This window comes from Formica exsecta, unplaced genomic scaffold (genome assembly GCF_003651465.1).
Source record: "Formica exsecta isolate Colony F162 unplaced genomic scaffold, ASM365146v1 scaffold385, whole genome shotgun sequence".
In the NCBI taxonomy this organism is placed as follows: Eukaryota; Metazoa; Arthropoda; class Insecta; order Hymenoptera; family Formicidae; genus Formica; species Formica exsecta.
Window position 1 is genome coordinate 727,520 of NW_021851090.1, and position 25,663 is coordinate 753,182.

Consider the following 25,663-nt stretch of genomic DNA (forward strand, 5'->3'; position numbering starts at 1 on the left):
GCTCTTGCAGCCAGTTTAATCGAATTCCGCTACGGAGCCAAGGACTTCGTCCTTGCTTCCGATCTATATCCCGCCTGCTGACCTATACACGTGCGCATTACATGCATCGGTGTGTACGTACGCGCGGTGTGACAACCCAGAAGAGAATCGGATTCTCTTCCATTTGTTATCAGATCGGTAGCTTTGCCCGTCGCAGAAAACGGTAATAGCCATGGATAAAAATCCCTTCCCGAAATTTCTCCGGGGGATAGTCCTTCGATAAATACCCTTCTGCTGTCTCTCGTTAGAGCAATCGATATGAGCATAGCGAAGCCGTTTCGCGTTCTAAGCGCTTTAGCCATTAAGGGATTTAAGTTCGAGTGTCATTCGACCATTCTGTGAACTACGAGATGAAAGTAAAAACAATTACACGCGGAAATTACGAATATTTTTCTTTATTATAAAGTTATAATAAATTACGAAGCAATGTATGCATGTATAAGAATGACATTATTAACTAAAAAATTAAGATTTTGTCAAAATAATTTTTCTTAAATAATTATTTAATATAAAAAATAATTTCTCATAAATAACTTTATAATAAAGACAAGTAGATGAAAAAACGTTTTATGTCGATATACTATATAATAAGCAATGTAAATTCTGAAAAAAATGTGTATCTCGAATATGAAATCTATTTCGAAAAAAAATATTAAGTGCAGTCTGATTATAGATCCCAGGTGCGGTGATCGTCGTGTCGAGTATCGATCGGTAGGAGAAAACCAATATAAGTAGCACAGCGAGTTTCGCTAAAGCCCATCTATAGTTGTGGAAGATGCAGTTTGAAAGTTGCAGAGATGCGGTAAATGTGCACGCTAACTTTTGTTGATCCTTCGGAAGTAGACGAACGCGCGTTCAGTTATGCGGTTAGAATAAGAAAACCGGGTGCTTACCACACTTGGGAAAGATATTCTTTCGCCAAGAGAGCCAACTAAAACTATCATAGACTCTCTAATTTCCGATATAATTTGCTTTTGTTTTTATCCCACCATTATTATTTTATAACCGATCCTTAACCATTATCTTTGCATCAATTGTATCTGTCTTTACGTATCCTTATGTATTTTTATACGCATTTTAGTTTTCCATTCAAGAGTTTGAAAATAAATAATTCTTACTTCTCTTCAATCCCGAATTTATCTTTAGAGAACAAAACATGCTCGATATACGAAATAAGAAATGAGAAATCTCTCCCGCGGCTAGAGAGATTTATGCTCTTATATACACTTTCTTCGAGATTTGAAGACTTGCCAAGACTACATAGCGCGAATGGAATATTCTCTCGATATATTCTAGGTACATGTCATCGTAGAAACTTATCGCGCAATAAAATTAAAAACGCGCCAAAATCTGTGTATAAAATATACAAGAAATAATATATACACTTCAATGTGAAAAATCTCAACTCGCCTCTGGAAATTCCATTGCGCCATTTGTTAAAAATCTCATTTCGCGACGTCATGATTTACAAGCCACTAAGATCGATATATTATCGCCTATATTCGATCTAATCGTAAATTATAATTCAACGAGAATTCTTTTTATGCTTGACTAATGAGACTTAGTCACAGATGGTGCGTTTTTCTTCGTTAAAGGTATTCGTTAAGAATCGCCTCCTAAAAACTTGTCGCGTTTATTTTTAAGACGTCGCTACTCGTGGTCAATTATAAAGTTTCACGGTCTGGAAGTGATTGTTATAATTCGTACATTTATCTACGCTATTTGTACTCGTCAAAAGTTCCCGCGTCAGAAACTGGCGCGAGTGCGTAAAAGATACTAATTAGTTATGGAAGACTTGCTTTAACAGGATCGTTAATCATCTTCCACAGCGTTTCACGGCGGCAAGTGCCTTTATCTCGTTCTTTTCTTACGTTTACTCCCGCGCCATTTCCCTGTCCTCTCACTCTCCTACGTCGGGGTTAATCTACTTTTATGGCATGACAGTAATAAACCGAGCTGCATGCACGTATTCTTTCTTTCGGCCATTTCTTTCGCTTTGACGGTTGACTAGCGTGAACTACGCTAATAATATTAACCCTCTATTCGGAAATAAACGTTGTCAAGTCGATCGTTTATGTCTAATGATCCTTCTTAACTGGTTATTTCAAAAGAAAGAAATTTCTGCAGATAGTAGATATCGATATGGATTATGCGCTTCTTGATTGATATTTGATTTATATGACAATTTAAATTAAATTGAACGACATTAGCATCACATACGTTAAACTCATCGTATTGAAAATGAAATATAGTATAATTTTTACAACAGCCTGTATGTTTATGTTTTATTTGCATATACTATGCAAATGTGGCGTACATTTATGAAAACTTTCGCGTTCACGCATCCCGCTTCTAATGAAATTGGCGAGAGAGTCGAGCTAGAATTACGGAAGTTTGGCGTCAATAAAGTTAAGCTAAAAAGCGAAAAAGTTAAGCAGTTACGCATCAAAAGGTATATTGTAGCCTACACGATTTAAAGATAATAAGATAAAATTGTACCTATGAGATATTAATTCGCGCGTACACATACTTGTATTTCGGTTTTTTTAACTATAATTATTCAGGTTACATAGAATCCAGTTAATTGTGATCAAGACAAACTTTTGTAAAAATGTATAAACCTCCAAAAAAAAAACTTCTAAAAATAGAATAGAGTAAAAATTGAAGTAGCTTGTAAAGAAGCTTGTAAAGAAGCTTGTAAAATATAGCGAAATAAATTCAAGAATTACACGCGTGTCGATCTCAAATTAAATTTTCGAAAAATATTCGATGTACACTCTAATATTCTTTTTTTTTTTTTAATTTTTAGTGTCTAAAAAATAATCTTTAGTAATTTCGATGTAATTATGCTAAAAATATGTAAAAAGAATTCTCTCTTTTTTATACATAAATAAAGAAATTCATACAATCAATTCGCACAACTTATTAAGTTACTTTCTATAATATAATACAATAATATCGCTCAAAAACTCACGGAATAACTAACTTTCCGTATCGCAAACAGTATCAAGAACAAGCGTCCAATGAGAAGCCACAAATCGATATATCGTCCGCGCTTTCAACTTCAAGACGCACTCATGGATACACTAAAATATTCTACTGACCGTTATCCGTTAATTACGGGTGCTTCTTGCGCCGGTAGAGGATACCTTCGTTAAAATTTCGCTGCACGTAGAGACAGCATACCATGAGTATCAAACATGTGTGAGTGAGGCCGAGCCCAAGCATTTCCAACTTGCCGGCTCGCTCGTTCTCCAACTCGTGTAGAACGATCCACGTATGTTAATATCTCTCTAATGCAGTCCAGCATCGCTCACTTGCACTTCGTTCTACTATCCGTGCGATTCACCATGGGATTTTGAGATTCGAGTCGAGTTTCGAGCAGCATTTCTCGTTTACCCGCGAGAGTGCTAAGGCTTATATTATCCGACGTGCGTGCACCAGGGTAAAGGAAGCAATTCAACAATCGCCGCGAATTTACAGGCGACGACGATCGCCGCGATCTCACCGTTTCTGAACGGATGCACAAACCGGATCGAGTTAACCACAATTGACGAACCGGAAAGACGTGTCTTGGTGCTTTGTATTGTCCGGATATAGAATTACATGCACACGCATAACCACTTCGTAATGGCGAAGAGCTTTCGGCAAAGAGCTTTGGCCGATGCAGCGATTGTGTTTCGTGTAAAAGCTTCCGCTTGCTATTGCGAAATTGATTGCGTTTATGTACTTCGTATATATATTGTGTATATATATATAACGCAGTTGGCAAAAGTAGCTTGTAAATAGTATAGTTATAATATAGTTATAATGTGTAATGGCAATAAAAATATTTGTTGTATTAAAAATTCCCAAATTCTCTAAAAAAAAGTCTTTATTATCATTTATTTAGTATTGCTTTTTATTTTGTTAAAGTATATAAAAACAGTATATTTTCCCAAAAAAAGTTTGATACTAAATCACAACTAGACTTGTCGAGTTTAAAAACCTTTTTTCGCGCATGCTACGATTTCACGTTTGGCTGTTTAATCGGCCAATATGGATTCTGCGTTGTTCTCGCCCTTATGTTAGATAACGATATCCTAGATACCAGGGAATATAAGACGTTGCGTCGTGCGCGGTGTTACGTATGTGCCAAGGCTTCTGAAAGCACGCCATTACAGCCAACGCGAATGGCTATTGTTTCCCGATAATACAGTTCGCGGTTCGGTTCTGATAATCGCCATTATCCGAAAGCGAAACAACCGCGGGCTTTTACCGCAAAGTCGTTCTTGTGCATTTAGGACCGCGTAAAATCTGGACGCGGTGCGCCTTTACGAATCATTGGTGCACTTTTTTTTATCGTCAACCGTCCCATAGCATTTGCTTTGTAACTACTTTTAGTTCACACGATCGTAAGCGATAAAGCGCTTTTGTCACGGAGACACTTGTTCCGACTTCGGCAAATTTGCATGAACACGAACGCGCATATCGCTTCGCGATTACGGCCATCGTCAATCTGAATAGTAACAAGCACGAATTCTACTCCTGCGGTTACATTGCGGTGAGAGTAATTCTCATCGTCCGATAAATGCTTTTTACATGCACGATCATGACAAAAAAGATTCTTACGAGCATCGTCCCGAGCTTACATATCGCAAATTTTATAAATTTATACAATATTAACATACACACGTATAAATGCAATTATATAAGTCCGTAAATCCACGACAAATAGAGAGAAGTTAACGTGACAAACAAAGCGTGAAATTGCAATTGGAATAAATGCACGCAACGGAGCGAACATAAAAAATTCTATTAGCTTCATTTTGCGGAAGGAGATAGCTGAATCATATCGGTATAAATATTCGGCATTTATTATGAGCAGCTTTAATCGCGGACTCTCCATTTTATTTTGTGACAAACGTCGCGGAGCATTAATCCAACTTCTCGTTATTACGTTTCTCCGTTATACCCGCTCATCATCAAGTGGGTGCGTCGTTCTCCGAAACTGTGTCCGGAATACGCGGCAATATTCGTGACGTAATATGTAGCGCCCTATTATAATGCATACGAACGCACAGAATAGATGGGCGGCCAGCGAGTCTTCGGCAGACGGGAAATTGAGTGGTACCCCGAAGGATCGCAGGAAACACTGGCAGTCTATCCAAACGAAATGACCGAAAGATATGACGTCTGCGGTCTGAGTTACGAGACGAGTTTTCCGATTATCCGGCGCGGAATTACGAACAAACCGCGAAACAAGATTGATATATGGATTAAAGATATTTCATATGTATACAATTTTACAAAATCACAGGCAAAAATATATATATACAGATAGAAGATAAAATATTTTGTGTATATGTGTGAATGCATATAATTAGAGAAATTAGATATAAATGAAGAATGATACAAAAAAATGCACCTACATATCACTTTTTCGCGTTTGAGATTGTATCGATTAAATTACTTGAAATTAAAGTTTTTATTAGATGGATGACCGTAGCAAATATCGTCCTATTCTACCGTTTGCGAATATACGGTTTATCGTTTTTACACGTTATTTTGCATATCATATCGGAAAACCAATAACTATATATATCATATATTTCGGTACGTGTTCTCTATATTTTTCCGTTATATGGTTCCATATGATGGAGCATCTAAGCATTTCGTGACATAAAATCTCCGAGGAGATGGGTAACTTTATCCTGTCTTCCTCATATAACTCGTATAACCTCGAATATTACGTCTGACAAGGGCAAAATGGAAAAGAAGAATATTTCTTTTGCTTCTTACTTTTGTCACATGTCGCTCTTTTGGAGCGACTCTTCAATGCTCGCCTTTTGCGTTTCTTCGATTCACTAATACTCGACCGGTATACGCGCATCGTATTTCTTTGTGTATTATTCAAATCCTCCGTGACGTACATAGGAAGCATGTAAGAATCTCTCTTTCTTCTTTCGAAATCCGTTCCAGTTCGTTTTTCCGAGATTCAATTTCCTTCTTTTACGACTATGTGCTGATTTATCGAAACATTTTTTCTCGGAATTTCATTATTGTCTTTTATAAACGCGTGGCATTATTTCGCGACTTCGATTATAAAGAATGTCCAATAAACTTACATATCTAAATATCGAAATAGTATAATATAATATAATATCGAAATATGAATGTGGAAAACCAGATCCAGTTTATAATTAAATAGAATATATCCTTCTGCTATTTCTTTTAATATTTTGCTCGTATTTTATGAAAATGTTAGTCTGCAACGTACAACATTAATTTTTCTTGGGTTCGAACAAATGATTTTATTATCATTTATGATTTTATTGTATGTGTTATATATGTATGACAAATATATTTACACTTAACGATTATAGCTTTACTATAAAAAATCTAGATACTCTCTTTTTTTAGGGATCCTCCCCTATGTAAGTTCGCTACGTGAATTGTCGATATCAGTCAATAACTTTCCTCGTCGGACTTTCCAGACGGTTTCCGCTAAAAATAAAGTCGGCAGTCGAGCCCTTAAAACCGACGAGTCGGCATCTCCCATCGATTTGCGGGCGGACGAAACACGAGTAACTCACGGCGGTCTTATTTACCGAATCACAGATTCGCGCGATCGTTCTTCTGAGTTGTCAGGTGGGTTGAAAGTTTCGAAAGAAATATTTCTCTCTCTTCCCTCTCTCCCGATCTTGCGGAGGAATTTACCCGGAAAACATTTCCTTCCACTTGAGGTGCTCCGCGTCTCGCCGCGCCGCAAAAGTCCTACCCCGCGAATAGGAAGTTCCAGCACGTCGAGTAAATTATGGAGTCTGAGTAGCGACACGCGTGATTCCCAGTTCGACCCGACGCGTGTGTGCACGAGTCAGTATACAGGGCGCCAAGGGCGAAGGGAACTGACCTGCGATGATAAACGAGCGGCCAGATCGACTGGTCGTAACTTCTTGCACCGCGCTTTCCTTCCTACAAAACGTTACACCCTGCATCTACGCTACATCGAATCGAGAAGTGGTTCACGTCACCTGATAATTTATTATTCGCGTGGGCGCAGTGGGGTTTTTTAGTTCCTGCCGATATACGGGCGATCGTTCACGTCGCGCGCGGCTCTTTACATTCGTAAATTTATGCACCCCGGTGTTCGTATAAATTCAACGAACATATAAGCAGTTTCTCTTTATGTATCATGTAGAATAAATTGTTAATATTTTAATACCAATTATGTAAAAAATATATATGAATAGATGTGTTGTATAATATATTATGTACGCACACACATTTATACGTATAATCTTTGCGTCCACATGATGTACTGAGTATTTTTGAATGGTGACAGCATCGTACTGTTAAAAAAACTAAGATGACGGTAGTTTTATTTACGTCAAGAAGAAGTGTGCAAGGATTTTGCTCTATTATTACATTTTCTTTAAAGGTGTCCTCAAGAATCAAGGAAGACACAATTACCAGAGACTAAAAGGAAAAGAAAAATACATTTTATTTGTCAAGAACGTCGTTGAAGGCATTTCCTGATTTTTCAAATGTAAGAAAGTCCTCCGTGCAATTCGACCTCTTTCTCGATTCCATTATCAGCTCTGTTAGTTCTAACAGCGTTATTTACCACTGTTTTTATATTTCTTTCCCGTTCAGCGACGAAGAATTTGCAATAAGAATGACTGTGCTGTAATGAAAGAATATCTTTCGAGAACGCAAATACAGAAACCGCTGCAACAGAAACACAATATTTTCCACTTCAAGAATGTAATGACTCGTGTCAATTCAACTGCGAGAATCTGCCATACATCTTCATTTGGCTCTTATAACAGACAACGATCTTGATATATTCCGTACGCTCGAGAGAAGAAAATTAAATTAGATATGCAACACAGAACTCACGATTATTATGTATAATACGTCCCTCATATTATGCAATGTGAAGAAATTATGTCGCGAACCGCAGTCCTGCGAATATATTTAAACACATACGAATACTCGAATAAAAGAGATCAAAACTACATTTCTATTTTTTTTTGCCAACAGTGCATTGTGTATTCAAAAATACACAATATTTTATTGGGGACACAAAAATCGCATATAGTTACACGATTATGGAAAGTTTTCGTTTATTTTTCCATCCAAACGAGATTTTGCGGTTTTGGAAAATATAGACAATAGATTTGTTTATTCGAACAAAATTATATTTTCTATTATATCTGGAAATTATTCTAATATTTTTTTGCTACATTTGAGCAAAGAAATATTTTTTATTCAAGACATACACGTAATATGAGTACACATATTATGTGAACAAATAAATACATTTGTAATTGCGGATAAACCTACATATTTTTAGCATTAGTATCACAAAATGTTACACGATACGGGCAATGAAAATTGAAACATAAAGATAATATTTATATGTGTAATCTAAAAATGAAAAATATATATTAAATTTTCACTTGCTCAATAAAAAAAAAACAAGTTTTATATAAAATAACATAAAATTGATTCAACCATTTCAATAAATATGTTCGTTTGGTCCATAAAAATTTCATCGCGTAATTTTTATTATTTTTTTTTTTTTTTTGGCGCAATCTGCATCAGAGATGAGTATTTACAAATCTTTGTTAAATTTAATTAACGCAGAATTGCTTATGGCATTTTATTTTATTGTATGTTATTGATATGCGCACGAACAACGAATTAATCAACTACAGTTTCCGTTTATAGTTGTTATTCAAGAAGCGCTGATATGGCGAAATTATTTTCACTGATTTACAGTAGAAATTGCCCGAGATTTGGAGATGCAATTTGAACGGTACCAGCCGTTTCAGATAACCAATCATGGAACGAGCGATGTAATTGTCAAAGTTCGATTCGGACAGTGAGGAGCGTCCGATTGGGCAATCGAGCCTGTATCGCTATTACGTCAAACACAATGTCAATAATCGATTGTCAGATTTGTTATATTATCGTTGATAAACACAGCAATCTATAGCGCGGGCAGATTATAAAACAATCTTTACAATATCGTGAATATCGGATTTAATATCGATAGTGAATTGTCAAGAGCGTCATTTACGTAAATTTTAAGAAAATAGTTTCCAACATTTTCCGGTTATTTTACCATTAAGTTCGGGCATTTTAAAAAATTGCAAAAATAACTTTACTCAAGAATCTTTAACAATTCTCCCTAGTCATTAAAACAATTCTTTTAAGAATACGATTATCGTGCTTGATAATATTGGAAAAAATTGTACTGAGAAAAATCGCACTAAAAGAGGTGTAAATTGTTAATTGACAGTTGACGAATAATTGTTCATATTTTTGTCCAATTTTTGTCTATTTATTTCAAAATATATTAGAGTAAATTTGTATTTTAGGTATCATTTTTTTTTATCAAAATCGAATATTTCGACGGTTAGCAATCAATCGTCCAGATTACATAACAGTCTCAAGAGCCCTGCGAAAATCGGGTCGCTTATAGATACGAGAAGATCGAGTTTATATCGACCGCGGTTTCTATTGGGCGATAAATAAACGCGTATAGATATTTCGCATGTGCGTGTGTATATATATACATATATACACATAATGTGCAAGCGTGCACACCGGTGATTATTCTTGCAGCACGTTCGTGGTAACGGATTGTACATAAATATTCTCATGAGTGCAATAGAATCGACCCCGATCTACGGGAGTACATGCGATCGTACGTGCTGTCGCGTTCAATTGCGACGAACGTTTAGCAAGTGATACTAGCACGACGCGCAAGAGGGGTTAATTTTAATTTCGATCTATAACAGTCGTGTGTGCACATCTCTCGTGCTATAAACGAGGTCACGCGGCTTATCCGGGCGCAATTTAATCGCGATGCTTGCATCAGATCTTTCGCTTCTATATAGATTTTCATCCCTGTGTAATTTTTATTATTTTTGCAATGAGATATATTCCATACTTGTATATTTCACACATACACGCACATGTATGTATGTGTGTACATATATGTATAATATATATTTAAATATTTATATGCTTTGGATTAAATCAAGGAATCAGGTTTCATTGTTCGTTTCCGCTATTGAATCTTTTCATTTACAGAGAACCCTTCATTTATTGCATAAAATATCATTTACATCACATCGCACGCGCATCGCGAAATCACATCGGCGCGACGAATATTTGCTATTGAACAGGATTGAATATAATGGCACTTGTGACAGAAAGAAGAGAATTACGATCTTTTATGACCGACGACAATTATCGGGATATATGTATGTATAGAACTGTGATTGTCAACCGCGATTCAAATCCCATCAATTCCCCACCGCGCACTTACCGGTTCTCCTATCGGTAAACGAGTGTGAAAAGTATCGCGCGTCGACGATAAACGAATTTGATTGCAGATAAAACGTCGCGACGGTGAACTATAAACTTCCGTTGTCTCTTCCACGAATAATACCATCGGCGAGCACGACCGGTTTTGCTTATCGATCGATTGTGCTCGCCCGCAATACCTGTACACCGCCAGCCACGCGGGCGTTAAAATTAAATTACGCTCTCTCGCTCCGGGAGACACCGTCAAGAAGTATGGGCTAGCTTTTTTAAATTGCGCAGAAAATCAATGCCGGGTTTTCTCTCTCTCTTTCTCTTCGGTCACGGAGTTATTGTTCGTCTGGCAATCGATGCAAATCGAATCTTTGGACGTTATCGAGCAACCCAGTCAGCGATTTTGCGCGGTCATTAAATCTTCCAAGGACGGGATTTTTCGGTGGATCTAGATGAAAGCCGCTGAGAGAGCTAACGCGATGAAGGATCTACCACGATTTATCTACAGATTTTCCACATGAGCGTGATAAAAAAAATTTTGTGCATAGATTGCAGAGCATTTTTCACTCTTTCAGTAGTTTAGAATTTTTATTTACCGAAAAATCTCATCACTCTGCGCATTTCGCGTAATTTTTTTTTCTACATAATCGCAGATAGTATACTGCATCACATAGTATAAAGAGCGATTCGATATATCTAAAATGACCGAGCGGCGAGAGTTTTTTCTCGTTCCCACTATCGGGTAGTAAATAATAAAAATAATTCACACGAACAATTCATCTCCGACGATTAAACGAATTCCAATGTCGTGATTCGGCGCGCTGTGCATGTTTCGCGGGGAATTTACGGGCCGAGCATAAAACACTCCTTGTAAACGGGCATTGCAATAATTATTACGGACGACGACGGGCGTCGTTTTGTGGTAAACGGGCTTTGCGACTGACGTTACACGGTACAACGCCGTATATTCGCGGCTCCATGGGGGATCGCAGTAGATCATTATTTAGCATAGCTTTCTCGACGGTCACAAGGCGGAAAATGGAGTCGACGAAATATCAGCTCCGTTGCCGCGACGGTTGATTCCGATGGAAAAGCGCGACGTAGAAATGGTGAAACCGGAAAGTACGTGCCAATGTCATCATTGCGTACGATGACGGTTTCGTCTCTCCGGCTTGACTGAGACAAGCTCTCTGCCTCGACAAGGATTTATTATCATCGACGCGCACCGACGACGCAAAACATGATGAATCGTATTCGCTTTCGCGTCACGTGACGTTCCTTTCCCGCTCTCTTTCCGTGAGACAGCTTTCTAATACGTTTTAATTAATTGTCGCTCGATTAATTTATCATTATGCCACGTGTTATACGACAGACGGAGTTTAATGCCCGGCTTTAATAGCTTTATTATTTTTAGAAAAGATGGAAGAGGAAAATCAGCTGCAGTCATATTTAAGACGTTATATGAGAGTATACGATAGAATTTCCTACACAAACATTTACTTTGGCGCCTAATTATGGGGCTATCTGAGATTGAAGCTGTATTGAAACTGCACACACATGAAAATATGATGAGAATATAGTCGGTTAATAGCAGAATTCTATTTTATTTCGAGAAGGATTTACTTAAACTCAAAACTTTTCAACATGTATCAAAAATAGAGAGAAGCATTAAAGAAAGATTAAAGTTGCAGTATACAAAAGGTATATCTACAATTTTATATATATTATATACATTCTCTCCCTTTCTCTCTTCTTGTATGTATATATATAATAAAATAAATCTGTGATCTATAGTAACGAATTTTGTAAAATGTTTAGCAATTGAGGAATTGAATCACACTCTCTTGTGACTCACCACCCACTATGAGTAAGCAATCCGCGATTACGTGTTCGACTATTATTCCAGGTAAGAATCGCGTGTGCCTTATATAAAGTAGCAAATATCTGATAAACGTACACATAAATCGTAATTAATCAACTGAATTAAGCAACCGAATGATATTATAAAAGAAATTAAGATCAATTTGTAGCAAAATTATAAAATATTTATATATATATAAAATATATTGGTTAAAATTATATATGCTCTTGTAATGCTTCAAGAAATTTTCTTATACTATTATAAAAGATTTAATTTATATATAATTTGGAGATGTGTAATATATTCATAACAAATACAGGTTGTTCAAAAAATAACCATTCAATATTTATATGGTAGATAGGATACACCATATTGAGTAAAAAAATCTTAGTAAATTTAGTAAATAGGTTGAAAGCTCAACTGTTATTGAGATATAAATATTTTTGTATGTTAACATCATGATTGATTTATTGGCTTCTACGTGTCGTATGTGATGTTTATCTCAGTGTTTATAAACCGCGTTTTGAATGTTTTCATTCAATTTCCATACATACTTCATAACAGAAGATTTCACCGGTAATCAGTCAGTTGTCATCAATCGACAATTGCGGATCTATTTGGTGATTACATAGTTCGCGATTCTGTAAGAAGAAGATGCCAAGCGTGTATGGAAATGGAAGGAGGATATGTGAAACACGTTCTATAAATATCGAGATAAAGACAGATTATCTTCTTCCCACGTCGCATGCGACACATAGAAGCCAGTAAGTCAATCATGGTACTAATATACAAAAATGTTTATATCTCAGAAATAGTTGAGTTTTCGTTCTATGTTTACTAAAGTTTTTTTTACTCAGTATGGTGTATCCTATATCTACTATATAAATATTAAATGGTTTTTTTTTTAACACCTTGTATATATCCTCATTATCATCTGAGTAAAATATTATAATAAAAATAATATCAGCTGCAACGCGCGGATTAAAAGGAATATATTTTACTATATGTGCACGTGATATGAAAGCTATTGTTTGGATCATATAAGCGCAACAAAACATATTTGGATATTAATGCGCGAACGACGAACCTCGACGTTTGGCGTTTATTAATATTTATCCACGTGTCATGCAGACCGCCAGAACGGTGTGGCATCCGGACGCGCTCTTATTAAATATTTAATACTTTAATCGCGCGCGAGGTAACGCGCCAGCGTGGGTGTAGTCGAAAAAAAGGATTTTGCGGGTGCGAACGGTAAACCTGTGTGTGAGTGTGCGTGTGTGTGTGCGTGTTGGTGGTTGCCGACGTTAAGCGGATCGAAATGCTATGCCAGTGAGAAAAAAAAAAATTTAATCAAACGTCCCTGTTGTGCGGTCGCGCTTCGGTGACTAATTAATGAGAATTTCAACCCCTGTCGATCCAAGCTCGCTCGCGCAACGATGGTAACGAATTAAAGAGTTTCTAATATCGTCAGCAGCCAATAACAGGATATGATTAATTAAGTCACAGTACATGGGAACGCGGGTGCACGTTACAGCGTCTTTCTTTGTGTCCTACGTTACCTTGTCTCTTGTTTTTTTCGATTAATCCGACACAATGCATGCTTTTTATGATTACATCTCTAACGTGATTGCGACTTTAAGAAATCAGGCATAAACATCGGCTTGCGGTACCTATTATATTATCGTTCGCGGGCAAGAAAAGTTAAGTAATCCGATATCATACGCAGTTAAAGTGGTTAAGATTCGTAGCCACACATAATTAAATCTTTTATAATATTATAAGATAGGGTTTCTTAAAGCATTACAAAAGCATATATAATTTTAACTGCATGTTATAATTTTATAGAAAACTATATGGTATATTGTTATCTTTTCATTAAAGCAAGAATAATTGCAATACTTGTACGAAAAGGACTATTAAACAGTGATTAATTGTGAATACTGTTCTTTTATCATCATTTTCTGAAACGTACGTGCGTGAAAATAGAAAAATCTAGTACCTCGAAAAAATTTAAGTTATATATTTTTATCGGAAAAGAGATATAAAATCACCGTACCTCATGCGGGGCTATACTAGCAAATTTTTCATTGTCCGAAAGTGACATCGTGGTCGCATAATCGGATTTTATCAGCATTTCCGAAGTAAATGTAAAAAATGTCGAAGCCTCGACGATATATGATTACTCAGTTTTGCGGCGCGGCGGCGTCTGTGGAAATATGAGAGCACCAGCGTGCGTAGTAATAATTCATACCCGTCATTTTTGCTTTTGCCTCCTCCACCCTCTCCTCCTTCTCCTGTACTTTTCCTGCTTCTTCTGCGTAATATCACGCTACTGCTCGCAGCCAAGATTTTCTATTCTACGTGTTCATCCATCATCGTCCACGCTACCAGGCTGTCTCGATATACGGCCTCTGTTGTGGTTGCGACTCAGCAGTCATACCCGCACGAGATGTTTGAAATAATCTCTCGGCTATATAATGGCTCCGTCTATAAGTAGTTAAAAAGTCGCTTAAAATGATCTACCTACAAATCTGTCTTACTGATCAAGAGCCAACAAGAATGCTTTTATCGAGAATAAAGGAGTAAAGAAATGCTATTTTTGAACAGATTTTATGCTGTGTTGGCAAAAAATATATTCATACAAAATCCAATACTGCTTGCTTTTGTCCGCTAAATTATCCACTCAAAAAATATAAAAGAACAATTGTGTATTTAAAATTGCTCCCAATCTCCGTTCTATTGAATTAACAGCAATATTTTTATGGTCGAATAAAGACAGCAGGAAAAGAATAGACTTACCGCTATTGCCGACGAAGCGGATAAATCATCTCTATTCATCCATCGATCAAAAAAAGCAGATAATTAATATAAAAGAGCCGTAAACGTGTCGACAATTGTGATGTAACCGATCGAAACCGGCGACCCGCGATATCGCGAGCGCGTGCACTAACCTTAACTTGATTTCGATCAAGTTGACTCGAATTAACGACGAAAGACTACGAGCCCGTGACGCACTCGATTTTCACGAAACCCACTCGGCAAATACTCTCGCGCAACACTCCCGGTAAGCCGCGAATCACGCAAAATTCAACGAAAGCGGCGATATTCCCGTCGATCACATTACGCGACTTCAGTCCCGAATCCCCGGAATGGAGGCGCAAACGTCAGAGTAGTCGTGACGTCACTGGTCGAGACCGAGCGATCCGCGATGCCTTGCGGACGCGCGTACTAACAAATCAACCTTAACTTCATTTCGATGAAATTGATTCGAATTAACGACGAAAGATTACAAGCCCGAGACGCACTCGATTTCCACGAAATCCGTTCGGCAAATACTCTCGCTCAACACTCTCGGTAAGCCGCGAATCACACACAAAATTCAACAAATGCGCTTAAAGCGGCGAACAATATTTCTGCCGACCACATAGGCGACTTCAGTCGAACCGCGGAATCGAGGCGCTAAGCGCCAAGCGTCAGAGTGATCGTGACGTCACCGGTCGACACCGAGCGACCCGCGATGTCGCGAGCGGGCGCGCTGACAAATTAACCACAACTTGATTTCCATCAAATCGAACCGAATAAACGATGAAAGATTACGCACTCAATTCCCCCACGAAATCCGTTCGATAGATACTTTCGTGCAAGCCGCGAATCGTGCAATATTCACCTCGCGAACGAGCGAAAAGGCGTCACTGCCGCCAACTACATTACACACCTGTGTTAGGAACGTGGAATCGACGCGCGGACCGTGGACTGTGAGCCACTGATTTCGGTTCAGTTCCACTGCAAATTCAAAGCGCTGAAGCGGAGGAAGACGGCGTCGATAACGAGATACGGTGCGCATCAATCTATAATTTGATCTATGATTCTATTGTTCCGGATCAAAACTAAATCTCTGTTTGCACAAAGCTAAAGTGCAGAAACCCGGATTCTCGAGATAGGTATTCGCACGATTTTATTCCCAAGCGGAGAGTATTGACGACTCGAATCGAAACGGACCTGTTTACAGAATGCCGTTAAAGGAATTCCAGTAGTTCTCATTTCTCGTTTTTCTATCTTTATCAAGGATGTAATCTGATATCAAGCAATAAAAGAGTATAACAGGAAGGAGAAACGCGTTTTAACAGTCTCCGATGACGCATTTAACTTGGACAAGATGAAATAATCCGTATTTTTTGGGCTCTCTGAAAGACTTTATATGAATTTCCAGTTTTACTTGGCGGCAGCGCAATTATACTAACCTTAAATTAATATGTAAGAATAATATTCTTAACCGTATGTTATTTTCTGTATATGATCATTTTTCTCTGCAGTTAATAAAGCATATATATGTATATATTATATTGAGACGCGCTATATATATCAGAAATCTAATATATATTATTTTTCTTACAGGATTATAATATATTTGGACATACAGAAATATATCGTCTCAAGTAGCACGACAAACGTCTTTATTTCAAGCAGCCGATTCTATTTTCGCATCTATGCAATGTGGATCAAAATTTATCGCAACTTGGACAATCGAGCGTATATCGCGCTTAGAAAATACAGTCTGTGGCACAATAGCAGTCGCGATGGCTTCTGCGACTCTACTCGTTATCCCAGTTCGCATGGAAGGGTGCATACGAAATTAATTTCTTGTGCTTGTATATGTACGTACACCAACCGGTATCGATCGATAACCTGAAGCCAGAAACAGCGGCAAAGTGCACCGAAACGACGCGTACGCTCTCGATAAATTATCAAAGACCTGCCGCGAAATGATGTCGAACGACCACCGTATTCCGCGGAATACGATAATGGACCGTGGAAAATATGACTTTGCTTGTCGAATGGGACAATGAACACATTTCGCACCAAGGAGATGCTTTTTAAACAGGCTGAAACAGCCGACGCCGATGTCGCTTTGATAACGCGGACAAATTAACGCAAAACGATTTATGACTTCTAACACGGTTAATTGGCTGAATTAATTTGATTGCGGCCATCGAGTTGAAAAAGCTTGCGGTGGAAGAGGAATAATAAATCAGAAAATCTGTGTCATTATTAAAAATTGCCGTATTTATTTATATCTCCAACAGCCAATTATGTTATGCGACGTAATAAAAAAAAGATGATCTATAAATAAAAATGCAAAAGGTATGTATTGGTGTTATGTTAGTATAATCTGAATTGTTTAGAGAATGAATTGCGACCGAGAATAATCGCATTGTTATCGTATTTTTTTAGGTAGAAAGGTGAACATGCCTCCGAGGGATGAACACGAAATTACAGCGTCGCGTCCCTGGAGCAAAAAAGGGAATGATTATGAATATTTCAATAAAGCGTCCCTCCCCGACAGGGATTATGACGCAACATGACAGTTTTACATCATCTATCGTAGATTCCTGATGGTATGGATCTTAAGCCGTGCAGATGGATGGCAGCTTGAAATATCACGTTGCAGCGACGTTGAGCTTCAAATAATTCAGCGAATCAGTTTTGACAGGTATGTATTAAGTACTTTAACTTGCTCCCGTGTCGTGAATTTTTTTCCAATTTTCGGATTGAATAGGGCGCGCACGTGAAAGTATTGTAAAACAAACGTATATGAGAAATCATAAGTATTATTGTTTCAATATTATTACGTTAATTTATAATTTAGTTGTAAATTTTTATTATAAACAATATTCTACAGAGATAAACAATACTATACAATATCGAGATCTTGATTGTCGCGATAAGTATGATTGCAAAAAATTCTATTTCACGGAAATATATGTAGCTTACAATATGCTTTTATGTGCGCATTGTATAAAAAATTCACCTGTGCACGTGAAAAAAAGCGTGCTCTCCATAATTCGCATGGTTAAATCGACTTTATCTATCGGATAACGATAAAATGTTCTGTTTACTTTGTTTATATCAAAGTATATTTAATTTTTCTATGCGTAAAAAAAGAGTGGAAAAATGTAAGCCGCTTTTTATTTGTGTCGCGCATGATATTTTTATTGCGATTTAACCAACACTGTGTGCCAATATTACACAGTTTCGTGTTGTTGCCTCGACGGTTATGATACGTCGAGGAGGATTTTGAATCAATTGACGTTTTGTTCGTTTAAGATGTTCAGACACAAAACGTTGCATTTTCGTGGAAACAACTGCGCTAAAGTAGAACGCCAAGAGTACTTTACTCGAGGTAAATGAAATCTTATGCATTACGGAATAGAGTACGAAACGGTACATTTCGTAAGTAGTAGAATAATACTATTGTCGACAAGCTGTGAGACTTATTATGTGATGGCATGCTTATTGTTATAATTCTGCGAGATAGGAAAATCTGTCAGAATTTCAAACTGTCTGCTATGATACGCTCCGAAGATTTTAATGTAATGACAAAAGAATCAGAAGAGAAAAGATGAGTGGCATAATTGGAAGAACTTCCAAATTTTACTGACTTATATATTATACGAAATATATCATATTACTTGAAAGTAGACTGACGCTTTGTAATAAAACTAATTGACGCGTTCCTTTCTTTGTAAAAATTTAAAATTAGGAAGGAAACGAGAGGAAAATAATATCATTGAATTTTCTAAGGTACATTTTTTAAGCTGAAAACCATATCATCATATATTACCGTTTCATCTTAGACAGAAATCATTTTGGACAGCATTCAGTGATTTCTGTTATATTTCTTTGTCGATAGGAAACGGGCAAAAAAAAATATAAAATAAAATGCCTTCCGCTTAATACCCGATTTCGAGTCGATTTAGGACACGATCATTTCAATTTGTCTTTTTCGCAATTCCGGTTATTTAGAATAGCGGCGTGCAGAATTGCATGGCCGGCATCGTCGTTCGCGCCAACGGTGACGAGGGCCGCAAATTTCATTACAGAGAACCGAGGATGGCGCGTGATCATGGCTGAGTTTCCAATTTGCGAAATTACCCGTGAGATCGTGCATTTATGAACCAAGATAAACGACCAAGTAAATATCCGATACGTTGGCACTGACCGTCTACCCTCATCAATTCGGATTGTCATCTTTTTCTTGTGTGTCTTCTCTCCATTTCGCGTCTATGAACCGGCTCTTTCTAAAGTGGTTGTTTGTCGTATCGGAAAGATGACTATTATAAGACGATCTGTACTAACATATCATATCCAATGACTATCGATTTATTTTCACCCGTGTAGTATATAGAAATCTTTAATAACGTCACATCCACCTGTCTGGGCTCTAATTCGCATTTTATGCAAAAGCGCTTATCACGATCCGTTAAGTACGTCGCATTATACGATATATTCGTATATTGAAAGACTCGCTGGACAAATTGCGTCCGAGAGAGTTTCAATGTACTTGAGACGAAACCTGGGTCGCCAAAACACGTAAATGCACTCGGCGATTACAGAGGAAAAGCAAAAAGATTGCTAAATTTCGAATGGTTTTCAGAGACGTCATATTCGCAATATTATCGATTGTCTCTCTCGTTTATACGCGGTACATTTATACGTACGCGCGTATTACTTCTGCTCTTGGAGAATATCCAGTTTAGTTTGTTGAATTGTTTAAATCATGAAATAATACGCGGACGGTTAGGAAATAAATGGCTCCCGAGGGAGCTAATTGAATTCCAATAAATTAACGATATCCAGGCATCGAGCGAGAAGAACGCACGAATTTTACAACCAAACCGATATATCTTGCTACAAAATTTCGTTATACAGAATCGCGTAAAATAATATCGTAAAAGCTGTTTGACGAGAAAAACAACAGCTGTCGACGTGATCGATTTGTTGAGCGTTTAAAAAATCGGCTAATTGATCAAGCTGAAAATGATACGCTAACGATACACTCGTAAAAATCTCGTTGTTTCAGAGGGGCGGAATCGTGAAAAATGTACGGTGCGTTAACAGAGACGAAAGCGCCCGATAAACAATTTGGCAAATTGGCTCGCGCCGGATTTATCGAACCGGCACTGACGCTAATAGCGCGGTCAGTTTGTAATTTGGTAATGGAACGGCCTGATAACGAGTTCGTGAGCAGATTTTAAAAACTACCAAGTAGAGTTCCTATATCGGCCGTAAACGTAAAACCGCGAATGAAGCATGCTATTCCACAGTGACGTGTGTATTTTTAATATTGTGAGCCGGAGTAGCGCTTTATAAACGTACATTTCATTAAAGCTGTGTATGCTACGTATGGAAATAATATAAACTATGTGAAAACCATCTATCGCATCCATTTATCGCATCGTATTTATAAAATGTTGCATGAAGTCCAAAATGTATTATACATTTTGCGCTTTTTCGCTTTGATTCTTCATTTTCCTATGTAAATTTATTTGTTACACATTTTAACGAGATATGCAGCTTGCCAGCGAGCTAAATAAGGTAAGCCCTATTTATATATTAAACAAATACGCATATATTCGCAGAACTGAAAATTGATCGAGCTCGCCGCATCAACATGCGAGACACCGAGTCCGGTCATCACCTTTGCTTAAACATCGTTTTCAGCGATACAAAAGTTCTAATTGAGTCTTCAGCCCGGGCTCTCTAACTTCTATTCTCAAGTTCACGCCCGTCCCTTGAAGGGATCGGGAATTTAACAGGGATGGGAAAAAACTTGCAATGTGGCAAGCGCCGACGGCTCTTTGTTGTCTGCATGTCCACTGGAGAGAAGGGACGAAACGAATTTGAACCCCGAACTTTCTTGGCTTCCATTAGTCACCCCTGTCGGGGTATCCTCGCTTTCCCTTTTATACCTTCGCTCCATCAGTTCTTTGCGTCTTGTCATCAGACAAGTCTAACGCGACTGCTAAACTGCGATAATATATTTTGCATGTTTATTACTTATATAAAATGCTTTGTTTCTGCCTCAAATCATTTTTTAATCGATATAAATAAGTTATATAGTGTTATCGAATTTTACGTTTTGCTTACATCTTTAATTTTATTACATTCAGATTTGTACTTTATAAAACAGAGAAAGTGAGCTTGCGATGTTGTGACTAGAATTAAAAGAAAAACATCCGTGATCTTTGAGAAATATTGCAATGAAAAAAAGTTTATCCCCTCACGTTGAAGAAGAATCAGAAAAATAACACTAACTTTTCTTTTATGCGACTTGTTGTTTCACTCATCGCGTGACGATAATTAGCCCGCCAATTAAAACTTTTCGCCGCTCTGAAAAGTGGAGACAGGCTGTATTGACTCTCTTTCACAGTTTCTATAAAAATATTCCCAATAGCTTGTGTTTTGCAACATTCGTGAATATTTCAAAGTTAGCTATCTCAATCTAGTGCAACTTATAATTATAACCGTCACAGTTACCTCCGTAGAGTAACTATTTTCTCACATAATTATATTTTTTATTATCTTCTATATTTATTTTGACATTTCGGCTATTTGTGTAAAATTCCATTAATATAATATCCTATCGTTATGGCATCCGTTTGTTTCTTGACATACTTACTGTTTATTACTTTAGTAATGGTTATTACAATATATATTGCGCAATCTATATTAATCGTATATTAAAACTATCTTAGATGATCTATTTTTTACGACAAAATTCAAGACCAAAATATATCTATAATTTTATATGTGCCGCATATATATTTAAATATAAGATTTCGTACACATTAATAAAAAATATTTTGTAAATGTGTTTCTTTTTTGTAAATATATTCTTTAAATATTACAGAATACAATAAAGTTATAAATAAAATTTTGTCCCGCATAAATTTTGTCATAAATTATAGATTTTATCTAACAGACTTTAAAGATAGATGCTCTAATATTCTCTTTACTTTAACTCGATCATTTGATTTTATCTCTTCGGGAAGTATACACGCTCGCATATAATTTATTCTCATCTTTTTAACGATACATAGAGGTATTTTTTCACATCCGCAAACAACGAATGAACCTTTATGGTTTTACACAGACAAACACACTACGAAGCACGGGCATCCATCATTCACGCTGCGAGCTGTAAGAAAGCCTTTTGTATGTATCTGCGAGCCCATTCTCATCATGATCAACGTATCACCCTTCGATCGTCATTAATGTCGGACTTGTCAGGCACGTCAAAGTCTTCCTTTCGTCATTCGTCAGTCACTGCGTTTTGTGTTTGCCGAACTTATCTATTTTACGTCAGAGAAAATTCAACGAAGCGTCTCTTTTGACGTATCGAATTCATTTCATATTTACGACCTGTCGATCACGATCGATTAAGAGTAGAATTCAACTTTTATAGTATGTAATAATATGTCGAAGTTGTATAATAGCAGCGACAGCCGCGGAAAGAGAGTTCAAAATTTATAAAACATATTTCTCGCGTGCGAGACCGGTCAGAAGCATTAATGTACGCATTTGAATAAAAAATGTAATATATTGAAAAACGGTTTAACATACAGAATGTATATTTTGCGAGTGTATTTATTTAACTTATTTACTTTTCGTAGCAGCAATATTAGGATAAAATATTCAAACTGGAAAGCAAAAAAAAAATGTTTTTTAAAAAACATATTAATTAATTTTCTGACAAGTAAACATTGTTTGAAAGATGATAATTTATTATATAATCGTAAAATCTTTGTACCGGCATTGACCGTTACAGACTCTCATTGCGTCCACATAAAAATATTAAAGTTAATAATTAAGTCACCGTAAAGTCGTATAATATTAGAAGGAAGATCTCCTAATACGCGTCCTACTTTGAGTAAAAGAGTAAAAGTCATAAACATGCAAAAGAGAAAGATGAATACACTTTTATAAAATACAGCAAAGTATATGACAGTAAATGAGGGTTACATACAGTGGCGCGTTATAAAGAAACGCTAATATTGCGAATTATAAACATTCGCACATTACAAGCATTATTGATTTTATGCCATTGTTTAATATTTATAGTACAACTTTTTACTTATCAAGATTATATGTAATGGTATACGCTGGAAATATTATATTAGCGGCCGTATTGATTATATTTTATTTTAATAATATTTGCAATATAGTTATTCACACAATATTTATTTAAATTTTGCGGTGGTAATTAAGATTACTAAAAAATGGAATGTTATTGTATTTATCAGCAATGAATTACTCGATCAATTGATATAAAGATAAAGCTTTTCTAAATTTAGTGAAAATACATGACCGGTTAAAAACAATATGACTTAATTATTAATAATTATCATTTTAATTAATTATTCGTAGATATTCTTAAAACAAAATACGCATTTATTGAATACTATTCGTGTATCACGGACTTGATTCGGATGCAACACGGTAACCGCATCTGCGTCTCAAATTAGGCGCTCCTAAAACCCTGGGGCAAATTACCAGACGGCGTCTTGCAGAAACCCCGACGGGCTTATTAAATCTAATCAGTCTAATTTTGTACGCGTCTTATCCCCTTGGCGAGACATAGTCGACGTTCGTTCTGTCTCCACTGATCTCTTCGTTGTAGTAGTGCGTCGCGATTACACTTATGGTGCATTAATTAACTGTGTTGCGCGAAAATCCCTTCGATTTTCTTTCGTTCGAGATTGAGAGTGGCACTTGAGTTTTCTCTACTGATTGACAAAATTAACGAAGATTGAAGTATTGATCCAGCACACCGGGAAGAGGATAGCGTTCGATTAGCAAAATTAAATCTGTTTAAGGAACGCTTAAAAAATTCGATGTTAATCGTAGATATTAATTTCATGATACATTTATTTTAAAATTTATTTTTTTGTTTTAATAGAAATGTGAAATGAGATGTTCATCGAATGAGACACAAGCTATTCTCGAAATTACTACAAATCTATGTGAAAATGTGTTTGATCATTGAACGTTCAATTCAATAGTAACCATAGAAATTCACACGCGACGGTCAAACTCGCGGATGCAAATCTGAGCGGTGTGAGTGATTAAAATCCTACATAGTGCCGTAAAACATCCGTATCCGCCGATAAAACTCGGATGCAGTAGTATTCTCGCGACAGATAGAATGAAGCGATCTGGCAGATTTACAGGCACTAAATATCTTGAGCCCTAGAAAGCGACGGAAAACTTTTACATTATCTCGCGCGTAAAGTTTTACGTACTCTACGAGCATAAATTCCAATCTATTAGGGATCGCGTGTTGCACAATATCGGCCGTCTTGAACAAAAAAGGGGAAAAAAAAACCGGAAGTGATTGCACGTTGTTTAGAGTAATGTATACGGATAAAAGGCTCCTCTCTCTTTCTCTCTCTCTCTCTCTCTTTCGAAAAGAATCTTATTCCCGCGCCACAGCAGCCTTGCTCTCGCGAAAACTCGAATCGATCGCTCGTTGAAGCGAGCGCTCACGAGCCATGCGATTTGCATCAAGTCGCGCGACCCGCATTATTCCGGCTGTGTGTATGTATGTACGTGCGACATGTTTCATTTACATGATGTGTCACGCCGGCGACACGTCGGCTGGCTGTTGCGGAATTACGCGTGCCCCCGCGTACAACGACCGCGGCGCATATCATAAATCTTTTATGACTTCCAAATGCCATTCGCGGAATTCATTACCTGCCACGTGCACGACCTGCGCAATCCCCTCGTCGCGATCGCGTCATTTAAGAAAATGCATCGCCAATCAATTGACAATTCATCCCGCGATTCGTATTATTGGTTTCATTTGCCCCCGTATTACCGCGACGATCGATCAACCGGAAATGCAACGGGTGACAGGTGAAATCCAATGGTAGCGCGTGGTTAAAGTCTTCGCGATATTACTTTTGCTATTCATCGATAAACGTCCGAATCTAATTTGCGGAAATTCGAAACTTCCAGACACCCGCGTCAGTCACATGAATTATCGAACTTTGGAGAGCGAGCGTTCAATGATTCATTCTGACACACGAGTACCTCGATAGATTCTACCTAAACGTTTCTTCGACGAAGATCTAAATTTCGCTCAAGCAGACAATGATTTACATCGGCGAGATCGCTTGAACGCATCTCGAAGCGAGTGAAATGGTCGCGCGTCCATCGAGAACGTATCCGAAACGTAAACGTTTGTATGGAGAGAATCCTCTCGCCGTCGACTGTATATTATGCAGATATCTGGGCAGGAATTATTGCCTGATACCGCGCGGGCAAGACTGGCACGTTGTATATTATTCCATGCGTGGTCTGTTTGATGGTAAATGATGGCCCTGCGAGCCGCTGTCGCGCGTTTCCGAGCGTTGCACGGTACAGCGCTGTATCGATGCGAGATACGCTGGGCCTTCGCTTATCTAATCGTCACTGTCGATAAATTAAAATTTTAGAACAGTAAAATCTTCAATTTGACAGGACAAAGAGATTTGTTGTACTTTATCTCTCGCAAGATGTACATTTAGTTTGCGAATTTATGATTGCGTGACATCGGTTGTTTCAATTTCAATGTACTGAACTTATTTCGCAAATTGATTTTCGAAGACGAGCTTTTCTCGTTCG

At 37.3% G+C, this 25,663-nt stretch overlaps 1 protein-coding gene across 6 annotated transcripts in view; it reads right to left on the reverse strand.

The window, feature by feature from the left end:
• Positions 1 to 25,663, reverse strand: part of LOC115239534 — a 226,794-nt gene that overhangs the window by 191,635 nt on the left and 9,496 nt on the right. The window contains exons 1-2 of one of the 6 annotated variants that reach the window (XM_029814101.1): positions 15,014 to 15,534; positions 14,466 to 14,701 (exon numbers count right to left, since the gene is read on the reverse strand). The exons of the other annotated variants lie outside the window; for them this stretch is intronic. The gene's annotated coding sequence lies outside the window, so the exon portion shown is untranslated. Of the gene's footprint in view, positions 1 to 14,465; positions 14,702 to 15,013; positions 15,535 to 25,663 lie in introns of those variants that run through there. 6 annotated transcript variants of the gene reach the window in all.